Source organism: Coregonus clupeaformis, chromosome 31 (assembly GCF_020615455.1).
Source record: "Coregonus clupeaformis isolate EN_2021a chromosome 31, ASM2061545v1, whole genome shotgun sequence".
Taxonomy (NCBI): Eukaryota; Metazoa; Chordata; class Actinopteri; order Salmoniformes; family Salmonidae; genus Coregonus; species Coregonus clupeaformis.
Window position 1 is genome coordinate 39,075,261 of NC_059222.1, and position 7,723 is coordinate 39,082,983.

Sequence of the window (7,723 nt, forward strand, 5' to 3'; positions counted from 1 at the left end):
GAGAAGAGGGAAGTTGGGAGGAAGAGGGAAGTTGGGAGGGAAGAGGGGAGTTGGGGAGTTGGGGGGAAGAGGGGAGTTGAGGGAGGGAAGAGGGGAGTTGAGGGAGGGAAGAGGGGAGTTGAAGAGGGGAAAGGGGAGTTGGTGAGGGAAGAGGGGAGTTGGGAGAGAAGAGGGGAGTTGGGAGAGAAGAGGGGAGTTGGGAGGGGAGTTGGGGAGTTGGGGGAAGAGGGGAGTTGGGGGGAAGAGGGGAGTTGGGGAGGGAAGAAGGGAATAAGGGAGAGAAGAGGGGAGTTTGGAGGGAAGAGGGAAGTTGGGAGGGAAGAGGGGAGTTGGGGAGGGAGTTGGGGGAGGGGAATAGGGGAGACGGAGAGGGGAGACGGGGAGGGGAGTTGGGGAGGGATTGGAGTTGGGGGAAGAGGGAGTTGGGGGAAAGAGGGGAGTTGGGGAGGGAAGAAGGGAATAAGGGAGAGAAGATGGGAAGAGGGGAAACAGGGAGGAAGAGGGGAAACAGGGAGGGAAGAGGGGAGACGGGGAGGGAAGAGGGGAAGAGGGGAGACGGGGAGGGAAGAGGGGAAAAGGGGAGACGGGGAGGGAAGAGGGGAATAGGGGAGACGGGAGGGAAGAGGGGAGTTGGGGAGGGAAGAGGGGAGTTGGGGAGGGAAGAGGGGAATAGGGGAGACGGGGAGGGAAGAGGGGAATAGGGGAGACGGGGAGGGAAGAGGGGAGTTGGGGGGAATACGGGAGACGGGAGGGAAGAGGGGAAGAGGGGAGTGGGGGGAGGGAAGAGGGGAATAGGGGAGGAAGAGGGGAGTTGGGAGGGAAGAGGGAATAGGGGAGGGAAGAGGGGAGTTGGGAGGAAGAGGGGAGTTGGGGAGGGGAGTTGAAGAGGGAAGAGGGGAAGAGGGCAGTTGGGGGGAGGAGAGTTTGGGTGGAAGAGGGGAGATGGGGGAAGAGGGGAGTTGGGGGTGAAGAGGGGAGTTGGGGAGGAAGAGGGGAATAGGGGAGGGAAGAGGGGAAAGGGGAGTTGGGAGGAAGAGGGGAGTTGGGGAGGTGAGTTGGGGGAATAGGGAGACGGGAGGGAAGAAGGGAAGAGGGGAGACAGCGGGGGGGAGGGAAGAGGGGAGTTGGGGGGGAAGAGGGGAAGGAAGAGGGGAGTTGGGAGGGGAAGAGGGGAGTTGGGAGGAAGGGGGAAGAGGGAGATGGGGGAAGAGGGGTTGGGGGTGAAGAGGGGAGTTGGGGAGGGAAGAGGGGAATAGGGGAGAGAAGAGGGGAAGAGGGGAAAAGGGGAGGGAAGAGGGGAGTTGGGGAGAATAGGGGAGACGGAAGGGAAGAGGGGAGTTGGGGGGAGGGGAGTTTGGGTGGAAGAGGGAGATGGGGGAAGAGGGGAGTTGGGGGGTGAAGAGGGGAATTGGGGAGGGAAGAGGGAATAGGGAGAGAAGAGGGGAGTTGGGAGGAAGAGGGGAGTTGGGGAGGGGAGTTGGAGGGAATAGGGGAGACGGGGAGGGAAGAGGGGAGACGGCGGGGAGAGGGAAGAGGGGAAGGAAGAGGGGAAGAGGGGAGGGAAGAGGGGAAGAGGGGAGTTGGGGAGGGAAGAGGGGAATAGGGGAGGGAAGAGGGGAATAGGGGAGGGAAGAGGGGAGACAGGGAGTTGGGGGGAAGAGGGGAGTTGGGGAGGGAAGAGGGGAGACGGGGAGGGAAGAGGGGAGTTGGGGAGTTGGGAGTGGAAGAGGAGAGTTGTGGAGGGAAGAGGGGAATAGGGGAGACGGGGAGGGAAGAGGGGAATAGGGAAGAGGGGAGAGGGAGGGAGTGAGGGAGGGAAGTTGAAGAGGGGAAAGGAGGAGTAGGGAAGAGGGAGTGGAGAGAAGAGGGAGTTGGGGAGAAGAGGGAAGTTGGGAGGGAAGAGGAAGTTGGGAGGAAGAGGAGTTGGGGAGTTGGGAGGGGAAGAGGGGAGTTGAGGAGGGAAGAGGGAGTTAGGGAGGAAGAGGGAGTTGAAGAGGGGAAAGGGGAGACGGTGAGGGAAGAGGGAGTTGGGGAGAAGAGGGGAGTTGGGAGAGAAGAGGGGAGTTGGGAGGAGTTGGGGAGTGGGGGGAAGAGGGGAGTTGGGGGAAGGGGAGTTGGGGAGGGGAAGAAGGGGAATAAGGGAGAGAAGAGGGGAGTTTGGGAGGGAAGAGGGTTGGAGGAAGAGGGAGTTGGGGAGGGGAGTTGGGGGAGGGGAATAGGGAGACGGAGAGGGAGACGGGGAGGGAGATGGGGAGGGAGTAGGGAGTTGGGGGAAGAGGGGAGTAGGGGGAAAGAGGGGAGTTGGGGAGGGAAGAAGGGAATAAGGGAGAGAAGATGGGAAGAGGGGAAACAGGGAGGGAAGAGGGGAAACAGGGAGGGAAGAGGGGAGACGGGGAGGGAAGAGGGAAGAGGGAGACGGGGAGGGAAGAGGGGAAGAGGGGAGACGGGGAGGGAAGAGGGAATAGGGGAGACGGGGGAGGGAAGAGGGAGTTGGGGAGGGAAGAGGGGAGTTGGGGGAGGGAAGAGGAATAGGGAGACGGGGAGGGAAGAGGGAATAGGGGAGACGGGGAGGGAAGAGGGGAGTTGGGGGGGAATACGGGAGACTGGGAGGGAAGAGGGGAAGAGGGGAGTGGGGGAGGGAAGAGGGGAATAGGGGAGGAAGAGGGGAGTTGGGAGGAAGAGGGGAATAGGGGGAGGGAAGAGGGGAGTTGGGGAGGAAGAGGGGAGTTGGGGAGGATTGAAGAGGGAAGAGGAAGAGGGCAGTTGGGGGAGGAGAGTTTGGGTGGAAGAGGGGAGATGAGGGAAGAGGGGAGTTGGGGAGAGAAGAGGGAGTTGGGGAGGAAGAGGGGAGTAGGGGAGGGAAGAGGGAAAGGGGAGTTGGGAGGGAAGAGGGGAGTTGGGGAGGTAGTTGGGGGGAATAGGGGAGACGGGAGGAAGAAGGGAAGAGGGGAGACAGGGGGGGAGGGAAGAGGGGAGTTGGGGGGAAGAGGGAAGGAAGAGGAGTTGGGAGGGGAAGAGGGGAGTTGGGAGGAAGGGGGGAAGAGGGGAGATGGGGGGAAGAGGGGTTGGGGGTGAAGAGGGAGTTGGGGAGGGAAGAGGGGAATAGGGGAGAGAAGAGGGGAAAGAGGGGAAAAGGGGGAGGGAAGAGGGGAGTTGGGGAGAATAGGGAGACGGAAGGGAAGAGGGGAGTTGGGGGAGGGGAGTTTGGGGTGGAAGAGGAGAGGGGAAGAGGGGAGTTGGGGGGGAAGAGGGGAATTGGGGAGGGAAGAGGGGAATAGGGGAGAGAAGAGGGAGTTGGGAGGGAAGAGGGAGTTGAGGGAGGGAGTTGGAGGGAATAGGGGAGACGGGGGAGGGAAGAGGGGAGACGGTGAGGGGAGAGGGAAGAGGGGAAGGAAGAGGGAAGAGGGAGGAAGAGGGGAAGAGGGGAGTTGGGGAGGGAAGAGGGGAATAGGGGGAGGGAAGAGGGGAATAGGGAGGAAGAGGGGAGACAGGGAGTTGGGGGGAAGAGGGGAGTTGGGGAGGGAAGAGGGGAGCGGGGAGGGAAGAGGGAGTTGGAGGAGTTGGAGGGAAGAGGAAGTTGTGGAGGGAAGAGGGAATAGGGAGACGGGGAGGGGAAGAGGGGAATGGGGAGACGGGGGGAGAGAGAGAGGGGAGTTGGGGGAAGAGGAATGGGAGGAAGAGGGGAAGTTGGGGGGAAGAGGGAGTTGGGGAGGGAAGAGGGAGACGGGGAGGGAAGAGGGAGTTGGGGAGTTGGAGGAAGAGGGGAGTTGGGAGGGAAGAGGGAATAGGGAGCGGGAGAGGGAAGAGGGGAATAGGGGAGACTGGGGGAGAGAGGGGAAGGGGAGTTGGGGGAAGAGGGAGTTAGGGGAAGAGGGGAAGATGGGGAGTTGGGGAGGGAAGAGGGGAGTTGGGGGAGTTAAGGGGGAAGAGGGGAGTTGGGGAGGAAGAGGAAAAGGGGAGTTGAGGGAGGGAAGAGGGAGGAGGGGAGATGGGGAGGGGAATAGGGGAGACGGAGAGGGGAAGAGTGAGGGAGGGGGGGGAGGGGAGTTGGGGAGGGAAGAGGGAATAGGGGAGACGGGGAGGGAAGAGGGGAATAGGGGAGGAAGAGGGGAATAGGAGGGAAGAGGGAGAGAGGAGTTGGGGGAAGAGGGGAGTTGGGGAGGAAGAGGGGAGAGGAGGGAAGAGGGAGTTGGGGAGTTGGGAGTGGAAGAGGGGAGTTGTGGAGGGAAGAGGGGAATAGGGGAGACGGGGAGGGAAGAGGGGAATAGGGGAGACGGGGGAGAGGGAGACGAGGGGAAGTAGGGGGGGAAGAGGGGAATAGGGGAGGGAAGAGGGAGACAGGGGAGTTGGGGGAAGAGGGGAGTTGGGGGAGGGAAGAGGGGAGACGGGGAGGGAAGAGGGGAGTTGGGGGAGCGGGAGGGAAGAGGGGAGTTGAGGGAGGGAAGAGGGGAATAGGGGAGACGGGGAGGGAAGAGGGGAATAGGGGAGACGGGGGGGAGAGGGAGAGGGGAGTTGGGGGGAAGAGGGGAGTTGGGGAGGGGAAGAGGGGAGTTGGGGAGGGAAGAGGGGAATAGGGAGACGGGGAGGGAAGAGGGGAATAGGGAGACGGGGGGGAGAGGGGAGAGGGGAGTTGGGGGGAAGAGGGGAGTTACGGAAGAGGGAAGATGGGGAGTTGGGGAGGGAAGAGGGGAGTTGGGGGAGTTGGGAGGGAAGGGGGAAGAGGGGAGTTGGGGAGGGAAGAGGATAATAGGGAGTTGGGGAGGGAAGACGGGGAGGGAGGGGAGATGGGGAGGGAATAGGGGAGACGGAGAGGGAGAGGGTGGGGGGAGAGGAGACGAGGGGGAGTTGGGGAGGGAAGAGGGAATAGGGGAGACGGGGAGGAAGAGGGGAATAGGGAGACAGGGAGGGAGAGGGAGGAGAGGGAGACGGAGGGAGAGGGGAGACGGGGAGGAGAGAGGGAAGAGGGAGTTGGGGGAAGAGGGAGTTAGGAAGAGGGGAAGAGGGGAGTTGGGGAGGGAAGAGGGAGTTGGGGGAGTTGGGAGGGAAGGGGGGAAGAGGGGAGTTGGGGAGGGAAGAGGATAAGAGGGGAGTTGGGGAGGGAAGAGGGGAGTGGGAGGGGAGACTGGGAGGGAATAGGGAGAGGAGAGGGAAGAGGGGAGTTTGGGGAGAGGAGACGGGGTGGGAGAGTGGAGAGGGAGGGAAGAGGGGAGACGGGGAGGAAGAGGGGATTTGGGGAGGGAAGAGGGGAGTTGGGGAGGAAAGAGGGGAGTTGAAGAGGGGAAAGGGAAGTTGGTGAGGGAAGAGGGGAGTTGAAGAGGGGAAAGGGGAGTTGGTGAGGGAAGAGGGGAGTTGGGAGAGAAGAGGGGAGTTGGGAGAGAAGAGGGGAGTAGAGGGAAGAGGGGAGTTGGGGAGGGAAGAGGGGAGACGGAGAGGGAAGAGGGGAGTTGGGGGAAGAGGGAGTGGAGAGGGAAGAGGGGAGTTGGGGAGGGAAGAGGGAGTTGGGGAGGGGAGTTGGGGGAGTTGGGAGGGAAGGGGGAGTTGGGAGGGAAGGGGGAAGAGGGGAAGAGGGGAGTTGGGGAGGGAAGAGGATAATAGGGGAGTTGGGGAGGGAAGAGGGGGAGTGGGAGGGAAGAGGGGTGGGGGGAGAGGAGACGGGGTGGGAGAGAGGGGAGTTGGGGAGGAGAGGGGAATAGGGAGATGGGGAGGGAAGAGGGGAATAGGGGAGACGGGGAGGGAAGAGGGGAGTTGGGGAGGAAAGAGGGGAGTTGAGGGAGGGAAGAGGGGAGTTGAGGGAGGGAAGAGGGGAGTTGAAGAGGGGAAAGGGGAGTTGTGAGGGAAGAGGGGAGTTGGGGAGTGAAGAGGGAAGAGGGGAGTTGGGGAGTTGGGGGAGGAGGGGAGTTGAGGGAGGGAAGAGGGGAGTTGAGGGAGGGAAGAGGGAGTTGAAGGGGAATAGGGGAGTTGGTGAGGGAAGAGGGGAGTTGGGAGAGAAGAGGGAGTTGGGAGGGAAGAGGGAAGTTGGGAGAGGGAGTTGGGGAGGGAGTTGGGGAGGGAAGAGGGGAGACGGAGAGGAGACGGGGAGGAGTTGGGGAGGAAGAGGGGAGTTGGGAGTTGAGGGAGGGAAGAGGGGAGTTGAAGAGGGAAGAGGAGTTGGGGAGGGAAGAGGGGAGTTTGGAGAGAAGAGGGAGTTGGGAGAAGAGGGGAGTTGGGAGGGAAGAGGGGAGTTGGGGAGGGAAGAGGGGAGTTAGGGGAGAAAGGGAATAGGGAGACGGGAGAGGGAGAGGGGAAGAGGGAGTTGGGGAGGGAAGAGGGAGTTGGGGAGATGGGGGAAGAGGGGAGTTGGGGGGAAGAGGGGAGTTGGGGGAGGGAATAAGGGGAATAAGGGAGAGAAGAGGGGAAGAGGGGAACAGGGGAGGGAAGAGGGGAAACAGGGAGGGAAAGAGGGGAGACGGGGAGGGAAGAGGGGAAAAGGGGAGACGGGGAGGGAAGAGGGGAATAGGGGGAGACGGGGAGGGAAGAGGGGAGTTGGGGGGGAAGAGGGGAGTTGGGGGGAATAGGGGGAGACGGGGAGGGAAGAGGGGAATCGGGAGACGGGGAGAAGAGGGGAGACGGCGGGGGAGGGAAGAGGGGAGTTGGGGGGGAAGAGGGGAGTTGGGAGGGACGGGGGGAAGAGGGGAGTTGGGAGGGAAGGGGGGAAGAGGGGAGATGGGGGGAAGAGGGGAGGGAAGAGGGGAGTTGGGGGGAAGAGGGGAGTTGGGGGAGAAGAGGGGAGTTGGGGAGGGAAGATGTGAGTTGGGAAGGGAATACGGGAGACGGGGAGGTAAGAGGGGAAGAGGGGAGGGACATTTGGTGGAGGAGGAATAATGGTCTGGGGCTGTTTTTCATGGTTCAGGCCCCTTAGTTCCAGTGAAGGGAAATCTTAACGCTACAGCGTACAATGACATGCTAGACGATTTTGTGCTTCCAACTTTGTGGCAACAGTTTGGGGAAGGCCCTTTCCTGTTTCAGCATGACAATGCCCCCGTGCACAAAGCAAGGTCCATACAGAAATGCTTTGTCGAGATCGGTGTGGAAGAACTTGACTGGCCTGCACAGAGCCCTGACCTCAACCCCATCGAACACCTTTGGGATGAATTGGAACGCCGACTGCGAGCCAGGCCTAATCGCCCAACATCAGTGCCCGACCTCACTAATGCTCTTGTGGCTGAATGGAAGCAAGTACCCGCAGCAATGTTCCAACATCTAGTGGAAAACCTTCCCAGAAGAGTGGAGGCTGTTATAGCAGCAAAAGGGGGACCAACTCCATATTAATGCCCATGATTTTGGAATGAGATGTTTGACGAGCAGGTGTCCACATACCTTTGGTCATGTAGTGTATTTAGTATAGTTTTATCTAAAAATGATAACTTTTTTAATGTTTCAATATTTTTATGAAATTTACTGAAAGGGATGGTCCTCCCCTTCCTCCTCTGAGGAGCCTCCACTGATATTGAATTATATATTAAGAAAAGGAGTCCTATAGGAAGACATTTTTTTGCTGATACTCATAATGTTCCTCTCAGAGGAGGCTGGTGGGAGGAGCTATAGGAGGACGGGCTCATTGTAATGGCTGGACTAGAATAGGTGGAACGGAGTCAAACGTGGTTTCCATATGTTTGATACCGTTTCATTTGTACCATTCGAGCCAATACAATGAGCCCGTCCTCCTATAGCTCCTCCCACCAGC